Here is a 10,370-nt window from a genome sequence, read left to right on the forward strand (position 1 = left end):
GTAATGTTAGTCTCTGCTGACCATAGTGTTGACCTTGAATTAGTGCAAGTGCGCCAGTGGAGGTGAGGTGTTGCCTAATGATGGAAGGGAACATGTTCATGTTCAAGTGAGGAAGATGTGCCCAACATTGGCGTTAATGTGTTTCTCTTTTGAAAACTTTATGAGTATCAGATTAAAATCTTTGCTAGTGTGCACGTATGAGGTGATGTGGTTTTAACTGATTAAAGACCTTTGTTTTACGGTTTTATTTTTCAGTAATTTCCACCCCCAGCATGGAGCTCGAGTTCACAACTCTAAGATCAAGAGTCCCGTGCTCAACCGACTGAGCCAGGCAGGTGTCCCTGAAGACACTTCTATATTGAGATATATACATGATTTATGATCTCAAGTGTCTTATGTTTATTTCGATTTGGGCATGTATTCAGTTAAGACTTTAAATGGTCCCTAATGATATTCATGGTAATAGGATTTTTTTGTATTCCTGTTTAAAAATATGTACTTAACATACTAGTGATAGACGGATTTGCAGATATCCAGCAAATTTAACATATTGTCCTGCAGTACTTTATTGACGATGGAATCATTATAAGTAATGTGAAGAGAGGAAGGTGTGTCTTCCTAAGGATTGACCTTGGAGTTCTCCAAGTATCCGTGTAGTGTCGATGGGTCCTGAAATGATACAGGGGCCAAGGGATTTGCAGGTGTAGACTTAGAATGAGACATACACCAGAAATATTTTCTCCACTGGTATTTTTTGTGTTTTTTTTTTTTTTGAGACTGGTGTCAATGAATCACAGTGACCCCGGCAATGATAGGTAACAGAGACACTGCTGATGTCACAGTAGAGATGATGTAGGCCTAAGCCACAGCACTGACCATCTGCTCTTCAGAAAGCTAGGTAAGTGCTGATGGTGTCCCTGAGAGAGAGAGAGAGAAAGAGAGACAGTTTAAGAGTTTTAGGTTGTGGGACGGGGAGGGGGTAGGAGGGAGAGAGAGAGGGGAAGAGAGTGCTCTCGCTAGGAGAAAGAGAGAGAGAGGCGGGGGAAGGAGAGAGAGAGAGAGAGAGAGAGAGAGAGAGAGAGAGCGTGCGCTAACCCTTGTTGGTACCTTGATTTCCTTCCTGGTATTCCGGCAGGAAATGACAGATTCCTTGCTACTTCTCGACACCATGAGTTTTCAGTGTTTAGAGAAAATTCTTGTTTCCCTGTGAATGATGAGGGATTGCACGTATCAGGTCTTGGTCATTATGTCTCAACCACAGTAGTAATCATGGAAATTTTGCAGGTGCTCTGTAGAAGTTGTATTCCTTGAAAATGGTCTTGACCTTGGAGTACTACAGCTATTCAAGCAGAGGTAATGCTTTCATAATGATGGAAATGACTGAGCTCATGTATAGGTGCCCTGCTAGAACAAGCTGTGTCCTTTCACCCATGTATCATACTGTGTTTTCCAGGTTTCCTGTCGAGATCATGATGAACGTCCCGCTAGTGATTCTCTGGGGACATTTCTGTTCCCCAGAAAAGTGATGATGTTCACCTCCATTGTTTCAAATGATCTCATCTTCTCATATCGATATATGTGTGATCGATGGCCTAAACTTACCGTTTGTGTATGTGTGTGCGCGTGTGTGTTTTAGATAATCAGGTAAGAAATGACAGCATTTTGTCTACGGCCATACCACCCTGAACGTGCCCGATCTCGTCTGATCTCGGAAGGTAAGCAGGGTCGGGCCTGGTTAGTACTTGGATGGGAGAAATGACAGCATTTTGCCAATTACTGCTCTCCTGCTATTCTAGTGTTTCCTATTTCAGAGATAGACTATGTTTACTTCTGTGAGTGATAGGTGAATTCTGACGTGAATAGCCATAATCATGGAGTTGTGTGATGGGGTAGTACCCTTGGGTTTGTGCAGGTGAGCAGGAGAGTGGTGAAGGTGTGGCTATCTTTGGCATAGACCTTGAAGGACTGCAACAATGCGGGAAGAGAGGAAGGGTCCTGCTGTGAGGGCAATGAACAAGATGATGTGCCGTGGCCTAGTAGGAGTGTCCATAGACGCATTGTTCGCAAAGTGGTTTTTAAATTACCATCGAGAGGTCATGGTAAATTTCAAGATGGTCATTGATTAGACTTTGCATCTGTTCAAGTAAGTGGTGATATGGGCCTTAAGCACCCTACAAATGGATTTTCAAATATTTAGGTAAGGGTAGATGGTGTTCCTAACTGTTCTGTTACCACATGTCTATGCAGGTGTTCGGTTCAGAAATGATACTGTTCCAACCAGTGGTAGTAAGTATGAGCCATTATTTATTTCTGTTTTTAAATTGAGATCTAATGTGTATTTAACTTCAGTGGTGATAACAGAATATGCATTTCCAGGGGACTTTTAGCCAGCAATAGTGACCATGAGATTTCTAGAAGTACTGCTAGAAGAGATGTTAGTGTGTCTGACAATGGTGTTGACATTCAAGTTGGGCCAAAATCCATATCGTGTTATGTTTTCCCTAATGATGGAATTGACTGAGATTATGTGAAAATAGGCTATTTATTTATTTATTTGTTTGTTTATTTATTTATTTTGACAGGTCAACAAGTTGTATCCTGCCACAGGCTTGTTGAGTGTTTGTGTCAAGATTCTAGCAGTCCTGACATCACAGTGACCCAGAGCGTTGTCATCAATGGGAACTTACTGGTAACCAGGTATGTGATAAAGTGGTTTATCACAATAGACATATCTGATCCTCAACTCTCCAGGTGAGGGAGGTTAGTGTCTCTAGCACAGTGTACCGTGCTTTTTTTGAAAGTTTCCTATTGACTTCTTTGCTAGTTCTTTACCGTTTCGAGTTGATGTGATAGTAAGTCATTAGGTCCATTCACTCTGTAAGTGTGGATGGATTTCCCAAGTTGTTGTTAGTATGCTTTTGTCTTTGTTTTTTTTTTTGACAGGTATTCGGGTAAGGAATGACACGGTCCCCACAAATGGTAGGATGCATGCTAGTAAGTATTTTAAAGTTTAGATAGAATGTGTGTTTAGCCCTAGTGGTGACAGAGGGATACACAGGTGTGCAAGTCCCTTATCCTAAGGGGCCACAGCACAGTCATGAACCTGAAATTTTATAGGTACTCAGGAGATGATGGTTTCTCTAACAGTGGAGTTGAGCTTGAAGTTCTAGTTCGGCCAAGGTCCAAAGTGTTGATGATTCCTCTAATGATGGCAATAAGTTACATGTCAGTTGTGTTTTTTCGGGTTATGGTAGTCAGTCATGTTACAGTGATCCTGGTTATGCTCTTTCATGGGACCCTGCAAGTCACCTGGTATGTGGTATTGTGGATGTGACAGTGTAGGTGAGATCACCTGTTCTTGAGATGTGTAGGTAAGTGAGGAGGGTGTCCCAAACACTAACCACAGGGTTAACATGTTCTCTCTGCAGATATCTTGTTAAAGTCTTTGTGTTGCACACGTATGAGATGATGTCACATTAACTCATTAGACCTCCCTATTTTCAGATGTGTATGTAATTAGTGATGTTTTGAATGCTCTTTCATTACACATGCTTTTGGCTTATATGCAGTAGTTTAACTTGTAAACACCGTATTCTTGCAGGAGTCCTGTTAAAACATGATGTTCTCTCTGATAAAAGTGTCAACCCAAATTAAAGGAATCACCAAAGTAGAGTTGATGTGTTCCATAATAATGGAAGTAAAAAGGAATATTAGCAGGTGTTCTGGTAGAACAGTTTGTACTTCAACAGACTTTTTCAATGTGTTTGTTCAGGTTCTTGTCAAGAAAACCAAGTGACCCTCACGGTATTCACTGATGGAAGCTTGCTCTTAACCTGGTAAGTGATGAAGTGGGTTCCCCCACCATCCAGACCACGTGATCTTCCATAGGAAGGTGGGTGAGGTTGATGTCCCTGACATTTGTGTTACCATGTCTGTTTGCAGGTATCCCGTTAACGCCTTCGCTACTATGCAGGTATGAGATGATGTGCCATTGACTTAGACATTATTTTCAGAGCGCTGTGTGACTAACGATATTATTCAGGCTCTTACATAACTTAGTGCTAGACATGTAGGCAGTTAAGACATCCAGTTGTCGCTAACAATCATAGTATGCGTGAGAATTTCGTCTTGTTTAGAGAGAATGTGTTTTGGACTGATAGGGGGACTTTCAGACATCCAGGGAATTCATCATATTGTCCATCACTGTGTTATTAACAATAGCCGTTTTGCAGGTATTCCTTCAAGAGTGGAAGGTGGCTCCTACTGCGGCTGACCTCAGAGTGTTGCAAGTGTTCAGGTATTATTGTTGGGTGCTGAAATGATAGAAATGACCAAGGCAATTTGGAGGTGTAGAGGTAGAACGATCCATGGACCGGACACTTTTTTCACGATGTGTTTTTCAAGTCATGTCAAGACCTCACTGTGAGCTTACCAATGATAACATGGGACGTTGCTGTTACCAAGGTAAGTGATGTGGGCCTAATCCATAGCACAGATCATCTGATCTTCACATACAGACATAAGAGGTGATGGGTGTCTCTAATATTTCTTTTTAACACACTTCTTAATAGTATTCAAATCATAGAGGATAGATTCCATCCAATTCTGGGAACCATTGTTTTTCACACTTTATATTAAAGTGAAAAATTATGTTTACCTCTGTGAGTGTTGAGGGATTGTGTGTATCCAAACAGTTGTCATGATGTTCTGTCCCCAGTAAGTAACCATGGGATTTTTATAAGATTCCTGTTATGAAATGATGATGTTATCTGACCTTGGTGTTGACCTTGAATTAATCGAGGGATCCTTGATATGCTCTGTGATGATAGAGTGTCCATGGTTATTTTCAGATGTTCTGGCTAAAAAAAAAAAAAAAAAAAAGTTGTATCCCTTGATACATACTTCAAAAAATGTTTTTTGGGTTCTTGTCAAGAGACCATGATGAACCAGAAGTCATTAACAGGGGGGACATCTCTGGTATGCAGGTAAGAGAGGACAGGCACATCACAGACCTTCTGATCTTTGTCCGTCTGGGTGAATGATGCTGGATTGTCGAAACCTGTTTGACTATGTGAGTTATTAGCAGGTGTTCAGGTAAACAAGCCATCATAATGTTTTGCTAATTTTAACAATCATTGTCCTGCTGTCCTGTTGTACAGGTAATATACGTTTAACTATGTGAGTGTGGAGTAATTTCCATTTTTCTGGGTAATTCCTGGATTTCCACCTCACAGTTGTACCCATGACAATTTAGAGATGTGTAGTCAGGAAATAATGTGTGTAAATTTGGCGAACCCTTTCTGTCTGTTTCTCTCTCACACACAGTAAATAAAGAAAGGGAAATAAAAGAAATGACAGATTCCTTAGCCATTCTAATAACCATGAGTTTCTACTTTGCATATTTTAGAGAAAATTTATACTTAATCCTGTAAGTATCGAGAAATTGATCCTGTCTGGGTAATTGTATCGTATACTCACCACAGTAGAAACCGTAGGATTTTTTCAGGTATCCGGTCAACTAGTGTTAGTCTCTCCTGAAAACGGTGCGTTGATCTTGATTTGGTACAAGTGTGCTGGTGGAATTCATGTGTTCCATAATAGTGGAAGGGAACAAGTTCACGTGCAGGTGTCTTGAGAGAACGCATTGTATCTTAAACACATTTCTGTGTGTTTCCTCAGGTGCCTGGTAAGAAAACAGGGTGAACTGAAAATGGTTCACATACCCTTGCTAGTAAGCAGGTAAGTGTCAAAGTGAATCCGACTACAATGAAGGCCATGTGACCTTGAGTATCTAGGTAAGCGAGGGTGTTATCCCTAACATTGGTGTTAATGTGGCTTATTTTTTGATTTTTGTCGGTATCAGGTTACTATCTTTGCTAGTGTGCGGGTATGAGATGGTGTGATAGTAACTGATTAAAGACCTTTGTTTTCAAGATTTTATTTTTAAGTAATTTCTGCACCCTCCATGGGGCTCAAACTCACAACTGTAAGATCCAGAGTCACATGCTCCACTGACTGAGCCAGGCAGGTACCCCTAAAGACATTTCTATATTCAGGTATCTACATAATTTATCACTTCAAGTCTCTTCAGTTTACTTTCTTTATGGGATGTAATCAGTTAAGAGTTTACTGTGTCCCTTATAATGCTGGTAGCAATACGATTACTTTGTGTTCTTGTTTGGAAATAAGATCACTTAACATAGCAGTTACAAATTTGCAGATATCGTGGAAGTTTCTCATATTGTCCTTCGCTACTTTATTGACTATGGAATTAGTATAAGTAATTTGAAGAGACGAAGGTGCGTCTTCCTAGAGATTGACCTTGGAGTTCTGCAAGGATCCATGGGTCCTGAAATGATACAGTGACCAAGGGAATGTGCAGGTGTAGTGGTAGAATGAGACGCGCCCAAAATATTTTTTGCAACGTTTTTCTTTTTTCAGACTCGTATCATTGAATCACACTGAGCCTATTGATGATAGCTAACATAAGACATTGCTAATGTCACAGTAGAGATGATGTAGGCCTTAGCCACAGCACCGACCATCTGATCTTCAGACTGCTAGGTAAGTGCTGATGGTGTCCCTAACGCTTGTCGTTACCATGAATTCTCTGCAGGGATTCAGGTAGGAAATGACAGATCTCTTACTAATTCTCAAAACCACGGGTTTTCAGTGTTTAGAGAAAAGTCTCGTTTAACCCTAATGAAGGATTGCACATATCAGGTGTTTGTCAGTATGTGTCAACCACAGTAGTGATGGTGGAAATTTTGCAGGTGCTCCGTAGAAGTTGTGTTACCTGACAATAGTCTTGACCTTGGAGTCCTACAGCTATTCGAGCAGAGGTAATGCTTTCATAATGGTGGAAGTGACCCAGACTATTTATTGGTGTCCTGGTAAAACAAGCTGTGTCCTTTCACACATGTATCGTAATGTGTTTTCCAGGTTTCCTGTCAAGAGATTATGATGAAACTCGCACTAGTGATTCTCTGGGGACATTACTGTTCCCCAGACAAGTGGTGATGTTCACCTTCGCCATTTCAAACCACCTGATCTTCTCGTATCTGGATGAATGTTATCGATGGACTAAACTTGCTTAGCGCATGTGTTTTGTTTTTTTTTTTAATAATCAGGTGAGAAATGACAGCATTTTACCAGTTACTGAAATCATGCTGTTCTAGTATTTTCTATTTCAGAGAAAATGTATGTTTACTTATTTGAGTGTTAGGTGAATTCGGATGTGAATAGCCATAATCATGGAGTTGTGTGGTATAGTAGTAACCGTGATGTTTTTCCACGTGAATAGGGAAGAGGTGATTGTGTGTCTGTCTTCGGCATACACCTTGAAGGACTGCAACAATCCAGGAAGAGTTGACGGGTCCTGCACTGATGGCAATGAACAAGATGATGTGCAGTGGCCTAGTAGAAGAGGAGACACATTTTTCACCAAGTGTTTTTCAATTACCATCAAGTGATCATGGTAAATTTCCAAATGGTTATTGATGAGACTTAGTTTACATTCAGGTACGTGATGATAGGGGCCTTAAGCACCCTACAAATGGATTTTCAGATAGGTGAGGGTAGACGGTTTACCTAACTGTTCTGTTGCCATGTTTCTATGCAGGTATTCACATCAAAGATGATACTGTCCATTACCAGTAAGTATGAGCCCTTATTCATTTTTTTTTAATTTAGATATAATGTGTATTTAACCTCATTAGTGATAAAGGGACATGCATTTCCGGGGAACTTCTCCTGTTGCCCATCTCCTTGGCCATGAGAGTTCTCTTCTCCTTCTAGAAGAGATTTTAGTGCGTTTAACAATGGTGTTGAGCTCAAGTTCTACCAAGACCCATGTCATGTTCTGTTTTCCCTGATGACGGACATGACCCAGGTTATTTGTAAATAAACTATTTCTTTTTGCAGGTTAACAAGTTGTATCCTGCCACTTGCTTGTTATAAGTATGTTTCTTAAGATTCTAGCAGTCCTGACACCACAGTGATAGACAGTGGTCGTCAGTAGGAACTTGCCGGTAACCAGCTATGTGATACTGTGGATGTCACCAATTAGTTGAGATCAACTGTTCTTGAGATAGGTAAGTGAGGATGGTGTCCCAAACACTGACCACAGAGTTAACATGTCTTTTCTGCAAGTATCATGTTCAAGTTTTGCTGTTGCACAGGCATGAGATGATGTCACGTCAATTCATTAGACATCCCTATTTTCCAATATGCATGTGATTATTGATGTTTGAATACTCTTCCGTTACACATACTTCTGGCTTATATGCAGTAGTTTAATTTGTCCCTGATAATCCTGGTAAAAACGATATTTCGCTGTATACTTGTTCAGGGATTGTGTTTCCTACACTCCCCCTGATGAGAGGTTCTGCACGTATCCAGATGATCTATCATATTGTCCGTCTTCATAGTCCTGAATGTGGAAATTTTACACGTATCTCTTTAAGGGAAGAAGGTATTTCCCACCAGGGTTTAGTCCTGGACTTCTGCAAGTATGCAGCTAGTGGTGATGCCTCTCAAAATGATGCACTTGACCAATGGAATCTGCAGCCGATCACATAGAAGAAAGTATGTGCTGAACGTATTTTCCACAATGTGTTTTTCAGGTTTATGTGAAGCTCTCCTGATTGATAGGCTCAGCTATCGTATTTAGTGAGGCATATGGAAGTATCTAGATTAGTGGTGCCGTGGGCCTAAACCACAGCACAGATCACGTGATCCTAATATGTAGGTAAGTGATTGTGTCCCTAACACTTCTGTTACTATGATTTTGTTGCTGGTGTTCAACTAAGAGATGATAGAGTCCTTACCATGTCTAAGTGACCATGACTTTACCCTTTTTAAATTTTGGAGACCACTTACATTTCATCCTGTGAGTCTTGACATTTGAATGTATCCCTAATTGTCAAGGAGTTTGCATGCCAAGTTAAACACCATATTGTTGCGGGAGTCCATGATGGTCTCTCTGACAAAAGTGTTGACCCAGATTAATGGAAGCATCAAAGTAGAGTTGATGTGTTCCATAATAACGGAAGTGAAAAGGATTATCAGCAGGTGTTCTGGTGGAAGAGTTGTGTACTTAAACATAGTTTTCCTATGTGTCTCTTCAGATGCTTGTCAAGAAAACCCAGTGAACCTCACAGTATTCACTGATGGAAGCTTGCTCTTGACCTGGTACGTGATAGAGTGGGTTCTACCACCATCCAGACCATGTGATCTTCCATAGGAAGGTCGGTGAGGGTGATGTCCCTTATGTTTGTGTTACCATGTTTCTTTGCAGGTATCCCGTTAAGGTCTTTGCTACTAAACGATACAAGATGATGTGACGTTTTCTCATTAGAGACATTCTCATTTTCAGGTATTTACATTATTAATGTTCATGACTCTTACATTTATCTTAATTTTTGGCATGTATTCTGTTAAGAAATTAATACATCCTTAAGAACACCGGAAGAGTGTAATTTTCTGTGTTCTTGTTTGGGGATACTGTGTATTTAATACCTGTAGTGATAGAATGACATAGGTATTCTATTACATAGTCTATCATGGCATTATTGACCATGGGGTTTTTGCAAGCATCCATCAAGAGGAGAAGGTAGGTCCTCCTCACTTTTTAACCTGAGAGTTTTACAAGTAACCGAGACAAATTTCAAGTATAGAGGGAAAAGGATTCACTCTCTACAACGTGGCGTTGAGGTTCTTGTCAGAACATTCCGGTAAGGTTAGCCTATTATTGGTAGTTAACAGGGGACATTGCCAATGTCAAGGTTAGTGACAAAGTGGGCCTAACCCACAGTACATGCCATCTGTCCTATACCTAAGGAAGTCCTAGCTTGCCTAAGCTTTTTGTTGCTCTATTTCTCTCGCTGGCCATTTGTCTGTTAGTTTAGGTATTTAGTTTAGAAATGCGACTATCCTTATCAATACTCGTAACCACGTACCTTCCTTTTTTTCGAGAAAATGTATGTTTAACCCTGTGAGTTTTGAGTGATGTATGGGTGTCCACCTAATGATTATGGAGTTCCCTGTTCCAGTAGTAACCCTGTGTCCCTTGATAGCAGTTAGGAGGTGAGGGTGTTTTTAACAGTGGCGTAGACCTTGGACAACTGCAAGTATCCAGGGAGAGATGAGGTGTCTCATGAGGGTGAAAAGGACGGAGGTCATTTGCAGGTGTTCCGGTGGACAATATGTGTCCATCTGCCCACGTATCACAATGTGGTTTTCAGGTTCCCATCAAGAGCTCCTGGTGAACTTCCTCATGGTTTTTACCAGCGACATCCTTGTCTTGCAGTAAGTGGTGATGTGCCTTAAGCATCCCCACCGACCTTCTGTCTTGAGATGTCTAGGTAAGT

General features: G+C 40.8%; 1 long non-coding RNA gene across 3 annotated transcripts in view; it reads left to right on the forward strand.

Moving 5' to 3' along the window:
* Positions 1 to 5,482: 5,482 nt before the first annotated feature.
* Positions 5,483 to 10,370, forward strand: part of LOC109497105 — a 61,663-nt gene continuing 56,775 nt past the window's right edge. Inside the window, exons 1-11 of one of the 3 annotated variants that reach the window (XR_006592965.1) lie at positions 5,483 to 5,739; positions 6,442 to 6,564; positions 6,774 to 6,842; positions 6,943 to 7,130; positions 7,304 to 7,521; positions 7,622 to 7,655; positions 7,924 to 8,093; positions 8,625 to 8,749; positions 9,129 to 9,192; positions 9,299 to 9,376; positions 10,245 to 10,364. This is a non-coding gene — a long non-coding RNA (uncharacterized LOC109497105). The remainder of the gene's footprint in view (positions 5,740 to 6,441; positions 6,565 to 6,773; positions 6,843 to 6,942; positions 7,131 to 7,303; positions 7,522 to 7,621; positions 7,656 to 7,923; positions 8,094 to 8,624; positions 8,750 to 9,128; positions 9,193 to 9,298; positions 9,377 to 10,244; positions 10,365 to 10,370) is intronic. The other 2 variants (XR_006592966.1, XR_006592964.1) reach the window with 2 other exon arrangements.

The sequence above is a fragment of the Felis catus genome, chromosome X (genome assembly GCF_018350175.1).
Source record: "Felis catus isolate Fca126 chromosome X, F.catus_Fca126_mat1.0, whole genome shotgun sequence".
Lineage (NCBI taxonomy): Eukaryota > Metazoa > Chordata > Mammalia > Carnivora > Felidae > Felis > Felis catus.